The 15,801-nt window shown below is 35.0% G+C and overlaps 1 pseudogene; it reads right to left on the bottom strand.

Moving 5' to 3' along the window:
• Window positions 1–1,192: 1,192 nt before the first annotated feature.
• Window positions 1,193–15,801, bottom strand: part of LOC129922441 (metallo-beta-lactamase domain-containing protein 1-like) — a 33,442-nt pseudogene continuing 18,833 nt past the window's right edge.

Below are 15,801 nucleotides of genomic sequence, written 5' to 3'. Positions count from 1 at the left end.
GGTAAGGCTGACCAGTAGTATAAAACCAAGATTCATTCAGGACCTCAAAAAGTACATCTTGTCTATCAATTACAATAAGGCGAAAATGCCCCCAAAATAAGAGCTGATGAATTACGTCACTCATGACAATGCCACAAGGAATCAAATGTTGCACAAAATATTAATACCATGAATGACGTCATCGCCTACAGAAGAAAGTGGGCTATTTGATAGTGTACAATTTTTAAAAATAAACTCCACAACATTACTAACTGCGACTAGCTTCATTTGGGCAGTCTTAACTACATTGAATCACATATGTGTATGTACATAAGTGTTTATAGTGTATATGGTCTTATCAAGTAGATCTGTAAAGAAACTTGTAGAAGGTAGATATCTCCACAAAAGCTATGGGTAGGTTCTCCTGGCTCCACTAACACAAATGTTATCAGTAGGTTCTTCACTTCTTCTTTGTTCTCATTTTAAGTTAAAGCGTTCAGATGACTAGACCAATACATGTGATGAACTGCGCTGTGGTTTCCAAATCAGGGAGCTCTGCACAGTGGTTTCCAAATCAGGGAGCTCTCCGTATAGTTTTCTTTCTATTGAGGTGTTTTGGGGCCAGTGTCTAGTACGGGCCTCTTATGGTAAAGAGAGCAGTTTTGGAGGACATGGTCAGCATTCTCTGGTGACACTCCACATGGGCAGATTTCACTAGTTCCAATTTTGAGCTTCCGGACTCTATGCTTTTATTCTAGACATTTGTATTGTGCTAGCATTTTAAACATTATTTTATTGTGCATTAACATTTATGTAAGAAACATTTTCCTTATTACTGATTTTATTATGGATAAATATTTGTACAAAGTTAAAAGAATAAGATCGAACTGTAGGCATACAGTTGAATGATTATATCTAAGCCTATATAGGTCAAATTCAACCCCCCCCCCCTCCCCTCCAATACAAAAGTTATGAAAAGTTTGTTTGGTTAACTATATTTTGAAATTCATGATAAAATTTTTGTTTAACTACTTTATTTTAGTTGAAAACTTTAGTGCAATCAAACTCATTTTGTTATAATAAAAATTAAACTATTTTGTTTTTAAAGCCATAATTCAAATAATATTCTCAGCCTGTACCCAATTCATAATTTGAAAAAACTGGAATTCTTAACATTCATAATCATTGGCTGTACAGATAAAAGCAACAAGGGTGAGGTACAATTCAGTATTTAATCACAGTAAGAGCACAAAGAGCATTAAATTACAAAATTTCAAATCTAGAATTAACAAAATTCACTGATCTTTATGAATGACAATTGAAGAAAGCCACAACAATACAAAGTTGACACTGAGAAAAGTCTTCTAAGAAAAAACTGTCATGCTGTGAAAACTCAACTCTTTTTCATATTGGCTGAAAGAAAAAAAAAAGAAATAATTGTATTTAGCTTTTTTATTTTAAACATTAGAATACATTGAATACCAAAGCATGATATAGCTGGAGTATATTAAATTAAGATGTGATGCTCTGTTGAGTTTATAAAAGTTTAGGGCTAGTAGCGGATTCTTTGTCCTCACATGAAATGTATCATGTAATGATAATGCAAAGAACAATCTACAAGTTGTAATTTGTACACTGTAATTTAAAGAAATTTAACAAGATTTAAAAAAAAAAAAGGTTTAAAAAAAAATACTGCAGGTTATAAAATGCTGTCTTTTCCAAACAGAATGAGAATTTGTATCCAAAAGTATGTTAAGAACTTACATAATAATTTGTATCAAATCAAATCATATACTATCAAATATCTTAGTTTATGAGAACTGATCTGGTTTTCGAAGTTGACTATAACAATGGAATCTCTAATTGCAGGGGGGCGGTTGCCCCACTAGCTACCCCCTAAGGCCACTACTGCTTTAACTGAATGTATTGAAATATAGCCAATAAGAATAATCTTCATTTACATGAAACATTTTATGAGACATTGCCAAATATTTATAAAGATATTTAAAATTAGTTTTAATTTATTTGCATTTTTATATGTATATATTGTGGACACACCTGATTTCTGTATGTGTCCGCAGACCGCATATTATGACGGGCCGCATGTGGCATGCAGCCCATAATTTGCTAACCCTGCTATAGACTATAGTCTAGGTCTAATATTTAATTTAAGTCATTGGTTAATATGCATAACTGAATGCAAGATGCGTGGGATGTAATCATCTTCTTTTTTGAAGTAAAGTCTGTATTATAGAAGAAGAAGAAGAGCAATCCCTTTTCTCCATTTCAAGACTTATCTGTTTCAACCACAAGTGAATATTTTTACAGAAAAAAAAAACAAGCACTAATCTAGAACAAAAAAAGTGCTAAAAAGAAAGTGTTAGGCAAGATACTTACCGCTCCAGTTCACTTTTGAGTCTCTGGGAAAAAAAAAAAGGTTTTTAATCTTCTTTCTCTCTCTGACACCTTTAAGAAAAAAAAATGTATTGTCTAAAAATTTTCATAGCTTTTTTTTATTCTTACCTGGATTTCTTTGTCTTTCTGTCTGGTTATGTAGTATTTCTGAAGAGAAAAACAAATATTTGTTAATCAGATTCATTTTCTTATTCTATTCTTATCACAATTTTACTTACAGACCTTCTATCAAATAAAAAGGTAATTAGATCCTACGCCTTTCAAACTAGTCATGCATGTTAATCAATGACTTTTTGCTAAGTCCTCGGTTTTCCTGGATGATTTGAGCAACCCTTTCCATTTCCTAATGGCACTAGGGAAGGAGAACTTGCAGGAATTTGTTTCAGCATATGGAATAAGGGGTGGGGTGGTAGTGGATGAGTGGTTAAGGCTTGGCTTCTGAAACTGGGGTCCTGGGTTGGAATCTTAGGGAAGACTGGGAATTTAAATTTCGGGATTTTTAGGGCACCCCCGAGTCCACCCAACTCTAATGGGTACCTGACTTTAGTTGGGCAAAGTAAAGGTTGTTGGTCATTGTGCTGGCCACATGGCATCCTGCTATTTGACCGTTGGCAATAGAAACAGATGGCCTTAACATCATCTGCGCCATAGATCTCAAGGTCTGAAAGGGAAACTTTACTTTTTTTTTCTGTATGGTCCTTAAGATCAACTTTGATTGTAAAAGATATAACTTACTGATCTAAAATGTGTCAGCTGTTTCACTAGCATGATTTTTTCATGCTCCAAATCCTGAAAAGAGAGCAATTTAAAATATACACAAATTGTCTTGAAAGATATAAGCTACATCCTAATAGCATTTCCCAAGACAAAATTTTAAATCAATTTCTCTAAGACTGATAAATTTGAAGAAATTAAAGAGTTTACCAAAAATTAACCATTTGATATTGAACATTGTATAAACCCACTACGTCCTACCCCCGATTACCTTTATAATCTTAAGCAAAGAGAAGTAGGTCACATTTTTGTATTTAATATAAAAATACAAACTACAGCTAGAAAAATAGAGATTATAACTGAAAATAAGGTATAAAGATTCTTCCTTTTAATGAAAAATAAAATCAGTTTTCTCCAAAATGATTTCTAATTAACCTGGCAGTGGGTATAAAAAATGGCATCCCCCAAGGAGGAGTCCTATCCCCAACACTGTTCCTAACATTCATAAACGATCTAAATCAAAACCTACCAAGAAAAGTCAAAAGCAGCATGTATGCAGATGATCTTGCCTTAATTAGCACAGAAGAATATGTAGGAACATCGAAATTTCGATTAAAGGATGCTCTCGATATACTCAATAATTGGTCCAAAGACTGGGGCATGTCCATCAACACAAAAAAGACAACATATACCATATTCTCACTGTCAACAAAACAACAAACAATAAAATTAACATTAGATAAGGAAGCTTTAGAAAAAAATGACAGCCCTACATATGTTGCAGTCACCTATGACCCGAGACTAACCTGGAAAAACCAAATAGATAAAACACAAAAGGCATCCAGAGACTATCCCTCTTGAAAAAATTAGCTGGCACAGATTGGGGAGCTAATCACAACATCCTGAAAAAGACCTATACCAGTTATGTAAGACCTGTACTAGAATATGGTGCCTCAGCATGGGGATCAGCAGCCCAAACCAACCTAAGAAAAATAGACAAGGTTCAAAATATTGGTTTAAGGATAATGACAGGAGCAATCAAAACAACACCCATAAGAGCTATGGATGAAAGAAGAGAAATAAAAATCCTTTCCCAATTCACTAAATTGGAAACCTTGGAAAGGCACCCACTCAGAACAAAAATCCACAAAACTGGCACAAAAAACCGTCTCAAAAGGACCAATTTCATACAGGAATCTCTAAACCTAAAAAAGAAACACCAACTTGAAAAAATAACTCTGGAATCCTCGATACACTATAACGAATCTCTACCCTGGGACGAAAGTCCTCTTCCTACTATAAGGGACCATATTGAAAACATAAAAAGAAAATCTGATTACAGACCAACAGAGCTCAAGGAAATAGTGAACTGTTTTCTACATACCAATTACCCTAGCAATCAGTGGATAAGAGTTTACACGGATGGCTCATCCCATAAAGCCACCACAAATGGAGGAGCTGGAATACTTATCGAATGGCCAGATAATAATAATAATAATAATAATAATCTTTATTATCCGTAAGGAAATTTGTCTTACAATTTGTGCATTACACCAAACAAAAAACATTATAACTATAAGAAACCAAAGTGTACATTCACACCAGACACACTCATAATTTACATGTGACAAAGTTTATACTAGATTGTTCTTATTTAATGATTTGATTGCCAGGGGAACAAAAGAGTGTTTGTGTCTGTTTGTCTTTGCTATCGGTGTCTTGTATCTCTTTTGTGATGGTAAAATCACAAAATCCTGAGACAAAGGGTGATTCTTTATTTCGAGGATCTTGTTAGCTTTTTTATAGATGAAGGAAAACTAGAAAAATCCATTGCAACTGGAGAGCTCTCTGACAGTCACAGAGCACAACTCTCAAATAAACTCTGCACTCTATCCAGAAGAAATTAATTGTAAACAAAATAAATGAGAAATGGACAAGCTCTTATCCAAATCACAAGAAAGATGACGCTTCCTATAAGCTATCCCGACAAGACCAACGTCTAATCTTTTGACTCAGGACCGGACACAACAGAATGCGACGACGACCGGAAGCTCAAAATTGGAACCAGTGAAATCTGCCCATGTGGAGTATCACCAGAGAATGCTGACCACGTCCTCCAAAACTGCTCTCTTTACCAAGAGGCCAGTATAAGACATTGGCCCCAAATCACCCCAATAGAAAGAAAACTATATGGAGAGCTCCCTGATTTGGAAACCACTGTGCAGTTCATCTCATGTATTGGTCTAGTCATATGAACACTCCAACATAACAATGAGAATGATGAAGAAAAAAAACCTAGCAATGAGACTGAAGAAATATTTAATTTAAAAAGTTTCAAATATTGAAAAGGGGTTTTAGGAACATCTAATAAAAACAGTATAGGACTAAAACGTTCTGGACAGCAGAAGTGGCTAATGGGTTTAAATGTTGTTTTGTTTGTTTATTTATACAAAAAACCTGTTATGTAAGGTCATCTGTTTCTGTGGCCAAAGGTTAACAAAGGTGTCATGTGGCCAGCACAACAAACAACCACCTTTATTTATCCTCAACTAATGCTAGGTACACATTCAACTTGGGTGGACTCAGTGTCCTAGAAATCACAAAAATTAAAATCCATCTTCATCAGGACTTGAACCCATGACCCCTTGGTTCAGAAGTCAAGTCCTGTACCACCCAGCCACTATGTTATTTGTTCACCTTGGGTCAAAAAGGTGATAGCATGAGAAAAACCTCAAAGAAGAAGAGGAAGTGATCATTACTAAACTCAATTTAAGTCAGTTGTCTTTGGTACTCGGAGCAGTACACATGTATTGAAGTGGCCAGTTGTTACCCACTATGATGGCTAAGTACGTGAGCAAACATGGCCCTCAGTGAGCTACCACTGTATGCTCTAGCGAGTGTACCTTCACGTGGTGGGGATGTGAGAAAGGCTTGCTAACCAGTTCAAAACCCACCGCTGTTACCCCTATGGGTGGTGAAGGTCCCCCTCATGGGTGCGGGTTAGGGTACTAATTAATTAATTTTTTAAATTGATTCTTGTGTTTTCAGGTAAAAGAAATAATTGTGCAAATTTCAGCTTAAGATTGGGTGTCAGAGAAATATTGTGTACAAACTTTTGGCCAGACAGACAGACAGAGTGAGTTGATATAAGTTTGTAAATACTTACTATCAACCTTGACTTTATGTTACTAACTTCATTGCTTGTGTTTCTCAAGTTCTCTTCACTCCTAGCTATAACATAGAGATGTTGTTTTATTAGTCTTTTTCTAAGGCAACAAAAATTACAACATTTTAGCTTATTAAGCACTTTGCCTGTATTTCATCAAACAGGAAAAAGTAACAGTTTTTCATCAGCATGTCATTATTCAAGAAGAAACCCAAAGGTGTCCAAATGGTTTTCCAGACTTTGAATTCGTCCTTCATTTCCATATGAAGTCAACTTTTTTTCCAATTCACCCCAGAGATGGGCCAAACTGAAAGAAGCTGGAGCCTGGAGTTTAAAAAAGGACAGTAATACAAGTTGGTCTGCAAGAGAGAAAACTACGTGGGCAGTTTCTTTGCAGCTTGACAAAATCATCAAGCTGTTGAAGAAACTTTCTGAATCAGCAACTGTAGGATGGACACTAGAAGCAGCGCACAGAATGAAATCTCTTCAGCACTACTTCTCTTATTAAGAGACATTTTCACTACTTCAATAGCTGTATCTTTGTATGAATCATATGACTAGTGATACTTTTCTTCAACACGTTCATGGTCTCCTTTGTTTTCAGTGCTCTTAAACTACCCTTTATACTAAGTTACTTCCTGAGAGTAACACAGCACTAGTCAGCGCTATGGAAGTTAATCCTTGAAATTGAGGATGACCCCGCATGGAAAGAGTTAATACTCTGTGTGGAATACATGCAACAGGGTCACTAACTGATATAACAATGTGAAAGGCGGGATTACATGAAAGTGACGTAACATTTAATTTATTTAAAAACAAATTTCAGACACTCAATTTGGGGGAATCTTCAAATTCTCCCCCCCCCCCTCTCCTCACCCGAGCTACGCCACTGGCTTCAGGGCATTTTTCTTAACTTTTGGAAATTGAATTATCAGAAATTTATAAGCAGAGAGCTTATACAAGTTTGATAGGCGATATTATATAAAAAAAAAAAAAGAGATACTTCATGAAACAAAGATTTTACATACACAACAACCTTGACCTTTTTCTAAGTACCGCTTGTTTTTCTGGTCTTGAACCTTTTTTCTTTTGCAACAAAAAAAAAAAAAAGAGTTTGTTTAGAAACAAAAGAAAAAGATCATGTAAAATACAAACGGTAATAAAGGCCAACAAAACAAAATAAAATAATGAAACAAATCAAAATAGTAGGACAGGTTCAGTTCAAAATAATCAAAGAACCAGCATCACAGAGGCACAATAGTGTCTCATCTCAAAAACCAAAACAATGGTTTACAATAATATAATAAATGTCATAATCAAATGACAACATCCATGAGACACACTACTGTCTCATATCAAAACAAAAGATGTCTTTTACAAAAAAAAAACATACATACTATTTACATAAACCAACTTATTACTAACAAATAAATAAAGTCTACCTAGTTCGTTAACGAAACACTCTTCCCATAACAGTGGCACACTCCTCTTGAGTAACACAGTCAGAGCACAACAACACAAGTATTAGTTAAACATTATGGATGGAGATTTCGTTCAAAATGCACTGGTCAGCTCAAGAGAGAGTGGCTATTGTAAACAGTTAACCGAGAATTAAATAGTATATTAAAGGGAGCTAACTCTTACTGAAAATAAAGTAGCTGCCCTTATTGTCCCTCTTGTCACAACACACAAGAACAGATCAGTTCACAACACACAACAAGAACATAAATACACAACAAACACTATTAAAAAAATTGAAATAAACATTTAGAAATTACACTGTGACAACACTATGGAGAAAAATTAAAAAAAAAAAACATTTGACCTCTGGCTGGGCAGTCTGGGATTCTATCAGGTTAGTATCTCTGCCCCTGCCTCTTTTACTTTTTTCTGAGCTAATCATGTTTTAAAAAAACAACAACAAATAATTACTAACAGAAAATTCAGCGATGGCTACAAATAACTAAAGACCAGTATAATAGTGTCTCTCTACATATGCATACATATTTATATATATGACTGCTTGTCTTGACCATTACTTGTTGTTTTTTTTTCAAAAATATTTCAAGATAAGTATAAATGAATAATTCAATAAATGATAGCTTACACGGAATGGCTGCTTGGTTGTTCATGGTCTATTGGCTGCCATCCCAAGTCTTCCTGCAGGAAAATTGAATCGTCTCTGTAAAATATTAAATGTGCAAAGAAGTTAGATACTGATTTATCCATTCAAGATTTTAAAAAAAAAAAAAAAAAAATATTTCTTTCTAATTGTTTAGCTTTATTTATTTTTTTTCTGAATTCAGTAAGCTTAAATTGCTTTTTTTCCTTTTGTTGTTTCAGAGTGTGAGTAAATATAAACAAAAAGATACACCATACAAGTAATGCTAGAGCAGACAATGTACAGAACATAGGGTAATAAAAAGACTGGAATAAACCAGTCAGCTCTGCTTCATGTAATTTCACAAAACTAAAACAAAATAATATATTTGATAAAATACTTGTAAATTTAATCAACACTCACAGATCTATTTCAGTGCTGTCAGAGTTACTCAAATGTTCACATTGTTTGTTTTGCTCTTTGACCTGTGCAAAAAACAACATATGTATGTGCTAAGTTGAAGTAGAAGCAGAAAGCATTATCAGAGTCAGAATTGGAATACGTTTTTTTTTTGTAAAATGTTTTACATCAGAGTTGAAGATAATTTACTTCCTAGTCCAGACCTCCTGCAGAATGATGGGGTATTATATGGGGTGTTCATTTTGCAGCTCAATGTATTTCTAAAATACCAACAGGAGCCATAATAATTTTTTAAAATAAATTTCACATAAGCTCAGAGGGAGCCCTCCACTAGATCCACCTATGCAGGTAAAAAAGAAATATCAATAGGTATAAACTATCAACAACCACAATCCTATCTCCTTCTATACAAAGTAGATGTGTGCAGGAGAAAGTATTTTGTTTGGCTGACTGCTGAGGTATTATTATTGTTATTACATTCTTAATATTTATAATAAGGCTGAGTGGTTGAGAACTTGGTTTCCAAATCTGGGATCCTGGGTTCAAATCTGGGATTTTTATGGCGCCCCTGAGTCCAACCAACTCTAATGGGTACCTGACATTAGTTGGGGAAAGTAAAAGCAGTTGGTCATTTTGTCTTCCAAGATTTTTTTGATTTTTCTTAGGCACTTTAATAGGTGTAACAATAGGTGTTAGGCCCAGTACCTAGTGAATTTGTATGATGAATGCATGTATATATTGTTAAATACATCTATTCAAGCAGAACCTGACCCCTAATTGTGGTGTTTTTTCCCCCGCTAAATTGTAGAATATGAAGGCCCCTTGAGATGCTGGGCTTCTGGCCTTGTAATGGCAGGGGTAACTGAGCATTGATCACACAATACAGATAATTAAATGATCATCTATTGTTGATGGTTGATCTTCTAACCAAGAAGCTGATGAATGGCCAAACTCTCATTCCTGACTTCTGGAAAAAATCCTTTTCTTGGATACAATTGAAATGGCCACTGGCTAAGCTTACTGATTATAGAAGCTGGTAATAAATAGCACTTAAAGATGCCTTGATTAAAAACATGAATAAATATAGGTGCTTACAACTAGAATATGCATTCTTAAAAAAAAAAAATATTTTTGGTAAACTCTACTAACCCATATAACAGAAAACACATTAATGTGTTATATATATTTAGAGAGAGAAAGAGATGTGATAGGCCCTATATATATAGATAGACAGATAGATATAACTGCCTGGTCATGCGGTTTGCGTGCTGGACTGTCGTTCAGATTTATCGATGGTCCAGGGTTCAAACCCTGCACGCTCCCATCCCCCGTCGTCCTGCGGGAGGTTTGGACTAGGAAGTAATTATCTTCAACTCTGAAGGAACATCCGAAACATGTAAAACATTTTACAAAACATTTTACAAACATTTTGATATGTAAAAAATGTGAGATGAATACAATGAACATAAATGTCAGTTCTGGTTTTTAGATCTTCAAACTCTTTCCTGTAGGGTTCACTGTCGTCGCCTCTGTCTTCACTTTCCAATAACAAACCAACAGGAATGTCTTCCACTCACTAGAACACCGTTTCCACAGTTTTCCTAGGCAACTTCCTGACTAGACAACCCACACAAAGAACCTTGCTGAACCATTACTCTAGGGGGATCAAGCCAAGTTCTCGTCTAAAATATTATATTCTTCCTTTTCCACTTAGATGGAATTCCAGTTGCTCCAGTTCATATACAGTGATATAATAGTGCACTGTTGCGCCTTGTGCAAGCAGAATGACAACAATACATAATTTTGAAAACAAAATGGTGCGCTTGCTTTCAGTACAGAAAATGTAGCCTTTGCAAGCTGCAAAATATCATGAAATGGGATTTTCAATAGCTTTTCAAATTTTAAGATCTACATATGATAGACAGACAGACCACATTAAACTAATAGTATCCTAAAACAAGGCTTTTTGATGCAGTAGTCATTTTGGCGCTAAGTATTGTAGACAGATATTTTATTACCTAATCTATGTGCTGCGCTATACTTGAAATAGTTGTTACTATATGTTTATTTATCCTTTAAATTGAAGAGAGGAGTAATACAAGGCAGTCCCTACACAATAAAATCTGAAAGCAGTTCTTTGGTACAAAGATTTGAACAATAACAACTAAGAATACAGACAAGCTCCAGATATTTACCAATGAATGATGTTTATAATGATCTAGAAGGGTAGGATAAGAAAGTAAAATTCTTTAAAAAAAAACAAAAAAAAACTAACATGCTGATGGGTAACGTTATAAATGTTCAAAATAAGTTTCTGGCGTTGGTGCTTCTATCAAAATAAAAATCAAAGCACTCACTTTAAAAAATAGATTAATAAAAATCTACATATAAAAATACATTCTACCAGTCAATATGAATATCATTTGACGCACTTCTCATTATTGCATTTATTACAAGAGAAATTAAGGTGTCAAGTGTCAATAAACTATACCTTTGTTGGCTCATTGTTTTCTTGATTTTTCTTGTCACAGCTGGATTTTCTGGTTGGTATCTGTGTGATCAATAATACGATTGCTTTCTTCCACTAGTTGGGCATTTAGCTCCTCAAGAGCAGCGAGTTCCTGGCATTGAAACATAAAACTGATCAATGCAATACCAATTTTATAGAATGACATCAGTTCAATTTATATATTATAAGATAAGATAATTTTATTGATCCAATCAAATAGAAATTCAGTTTGACTACAATTGACAACATCAGCGTAACTACTGTACAATAACAGTATAGATGAAGAATTCAAACAACATTCACACACGAAACACATACACATTCCCAACCAGCACTTTATGAATTTGAACTTCTATGTACTTCTCGATGACGACAGCTGATCTTGTAACACTCTGACGGAAAGTGGGATAAAGGAGTTTTTAAATCTTTCTGTTTTAGTTCTAATGGAAAGGAGACGACCACTTCGTTCAGATTTTATGTAACAGTGGTTTAATGGGTGCAGGTTGTCCTTAAGAAACGAGAGAGTTTTGGAAAGGCATCTTTCATGAAAAAGCTCTTCAAGAGATGGTAGCTGTATTTGAGTGATGTGCGATGCTTTTTTAATTAGTCTATTTAGTCTAAGTCTTTGTGCCAGTAAAGTATTACCATACCAGCAGGTATGGGGAAAGTTAATTAGACTGCTGATAGTTGCTGTATAAAAAAGTGAAATAATGGTTTTGTCGATGTTAAATTTTCTTATCTTTCTAAGGTAGAAGAGTCACTGGTGAATTTTTGTGTAGAGGTTTTGACAGTGTTCACTCCATTTCAGTTTGTTGTTGATAGTTGTTCCTAGATATTTATATTCTTGTACTTGTTCTATGGTTTGATTGTTCATCTGAATTTCTGCAATATAGCCTTAATTTTTCCTAAAGTCAATAATCATTTCTTTAGTTTTCTGAACATTTAAAATTAGAAAGTTGTCTATACACCATTGGTAAAAGGTGTCAATTATTGAATGGTACAGAATTTCGTCACCTGAAATAAGGCCAATGATTGCTTTGTCGTCAGCAAATTTTATGATGGGAGTGTCAGCTGATAGGCTCTGAATGTCATTTGTGTATATGGTATACAATACTGGTGACAGGATGCACCCTTGCAGCACTCCAGTGCTAAGCTCTCTTGTGCCTTACACATGCCATTCAGATTTACATATTGTGGGCATTTGATGAGAAAGTTTAGAATCCAAGCTTGTATGTTTTTGCTAACGTTCAATTTAGATAGTTTTTGTATCATGCGATGTGGTTGGATGATGTTGAATGCAGATGAAAAATCTACGAATAATACTCTGGCATAGTGTCTCTGAGTATCAAGATGATGGTATAGACCATTGATGCTCAAACTACGGCCCGCGGGCCAGATCCGGGGGACATGGTTTGGACCGGCCCGCCAAAACATCTACACAAAATGTAGGGAAAAAAAAGGTTGAAAAATGAATTTTTTTCTGTTAGGACTCTAGCTTTTTCTTCGATGGACTTCATTCTATTTTCTTGTACTATTCATGTTGATTTGTTTTCTATAAGAACACTAGTTTTTTTTTTCGGCTACAAGAATTGACAGTTGTTTTAGAGTCTTGGACAATACCGCAGCTGTATAGAGCTAGCCGTGTTCTTGACATCTCATGTGTGTAACACTGCCCATCTTTTCTGCATCATTTTGATTCGTGTACTTTTGAAAGCAACATGATTGGTGCCGTATCGTATAACATTTGCACGTGAATGAAATGGGAGAGCTGAAGAAACGAAAATTGGATGTTGAAACTTTCAGGTTAAGTTGACAGATCTTTTTTTTTGTTGGTGGAACATAATAAGCCAACATGTTTGATCTGTAAAATGTGTTTTAAGGAACATAGCATAAACGGCATTCTAAAACAAACCATTACAAAAATATGGTGGCATTGTTGGTTTGAGTCACCAAGAAAAGAGTTGAGTGATTGATGAAAATATTTACCAAGAAGTCAAGAAATGAGTATACTGTAATGGAGGCTACAGAGTTGCTCACATTAACAAGAGAAATGAAGCATAAAAAGGTGCTTGCTAGCAGTGATGGAATAAAATCGGCCTGAAAAAAAAATGAAGCTTTCAGCCTTTCTGGCATGACAATAGCAAAATGAGTCGAGTAGACGACGTTGGTGAAAATCTCTTCAAAACTAAATGACAGAGCAGCAGATTTTGAAATAATTACTATTGCCGCTGAGGAGTGACACCAACCGAAAAACGGCCAGCTCCTCTACCACTGAAGCAAAAGCCACCTTAACGTGCGCTATCTGTGGACGGGAGTGTCTCTCCAAAATAGGGCTCCACAGCCACATGAGGAAGTGTGCTCTGAGATGAACCATAGTCGTCCTACGACTGAAGGAGGCCAATGATACTATTGCCGCTGAGGAGTGACACCAACTGGAACTGATTGACTTACAAATCCAGATTTCCAGCTTGAGAAATTTCAAACAATAAGGACAATAGATTTCTACGCCATGTTGTCTACATAAGCCTTGCACATTTCTGAACAAAAATTGATGGTATGATCACAATGTTTACAAGTACTTATTTTAGTAGAAAACTTTTTCAGGTATAAGACAACTGAAACCCTTGTTACGTAACTTAATTATGGTGTAAGTAGGCCCATTGGAGCCACAAATTTGTAATATAACTATTTAAAATGGTTTATTCTCTATTTCATTTTTTGGTATCTTTTTGTTAATGTGGCCTGCAACGAGTGTTAGAAATTAAAATGGCCCGCAGGCCGTATAAGGTTGGGCATCACTGGTATAGACAATTCAGCATGAATAGTATTGCATCTTCTATATTTCTTGACGGTTTGTAAGCGAACTGGTGCGGTCAAGACCTGTTTCGACTTCTTACAGTAGATGTTTTAAAATCATTTTCTCCAGGCACTTCATTGGAATTGATGTCAGTGCTACTGGACGTAGGTCGATGTTGGAAACAATGATCTTCTTTTTAGGTACTGGAATTATTTCAGATGTCTTCCAAATGGAAGACATTTTGTGCATTTGCCAGGACTTGTTGAATATAGCACAAAAGATATAAGCCAGTTATTCCGCACATAGCTTTACAAGTTTGCCACTTACTTTGTCGGGTCCCGAGGCTTTGGTGGTGTTTACTTGTTTAAATATCTTTAGTCACTTCTTGTTTATTGAACAGTTCTTGAGACTGGTTTTTTATTACTGTTTTCAAATGATGCCAATAAATCATGGTGGTCTTTCTCAAGCAGTCAAATCGGCAGTAGAAATCATTTAATTCATTGACAAATTTGTTATTGTCAGCGACGCACATTGTTTTGCGCTTGGGTACGTAGCCAGTAATTTGTTTCAAGCCACTCCAACAAGCTTTAGAGTTATTTTTCTTGAAAGAGCTTTCAATTTTTTCCTTGAATCTCTCTTTTCCTTCAAATAATTTCTTTTTAAGAGCTCTTTTGGCTAAGATGAATTCAGAAGAACTGCTCTTGAACATTCTTTTTTTGTATAGAATCGCTTCCTTTATTTCTTTGGTCATCCAGGGTCAATTATTACTGAATGTTTTAATTTTCTTCTTTGGTACAATCTTGTTTTCACAAAACTGGATATACGAATTAACGGTTGTGGTAAGTTCATCTATGTCAGGGCAGTTGTTTACAAACATGTCCCAATCTGTTTGCTCCAGACAACTTTGTAGCTGTAAAACAGCATCGTCAGACCATGACTGGATGGACTGTACTACGGGTTTTGTTGTTTTTTAAAACTGGTTTGTACTTGGGTGTAAGATGGATCATTGTGTGGTCCAACCCTCCGAGAAATAACTATCGAGATGTGTAGACCATTTTTATGTTGCTATAACACATGTCCAAGGTTTTATCGAGCCTTGTAGGACAATTAACATATTGACATGTTGTTTTTTTATAACAATAAACTATAATGTCAGTAGTCATAGATTTGACAAAGACAAAGAAATAAATGTTATTTCTAGTTTACTAAATTCTTACATCTTTTAGTTTTTTTTTCTCTTCTTGAAGACTTTTAATTTTAGAACTCAACTTCTCTGTGTAATGATTATCAAGTATTTTTTGAAGCCTGAAAGTAAAGAAAGGTTAACATTCCTAGTGAATCACTAGAGTTATAAAAATCTAGTTCTGTCATCAACCTTTTTTTTTTCACTCTTTTATATAATAAACACACTTCTATCATGCAAACATTTTGGGAATTATGTAACAAGGATTCAACTGCCTTGTTTTCATTGATCCTTTACATAATGTTAAGTTATACTTTACAATCAATATAGTAATATAGTATTGTCTCTGAAAGACTATGTTGGAGTGTGGTTTTATATGTGGTTACACATACCAGTGATGGGAATAGACTTTACAAAAATTTTAGGAAATTTTGGTCCAATCCCCCCCCCCCCCCCTTTTTGTAAACTGGCCTGTAGCAGCAACTTAAAATAAGATGTTGCAGAAATTTAAAATATT

Source organism: Biomphalaria glabrata, chromosome 13 (genome assembly GCF_947242115.1).
Source record: "Biomphalaria glabrata chromosome 13, xgBioGlab47.1, whole genome shotgun sequence".
In the NCBI taxonomy this organism is placed as follows: Eukaryota; Metazoa; Mollusca; class Gastropoda; family Planorbidae; genus Biomphalaria; species Biomphalaria glabrata.
Note: the sequence above shows the minus strand (reverse complement) of the source record. Positions and strands in the feature narration are given on the sequence as shown.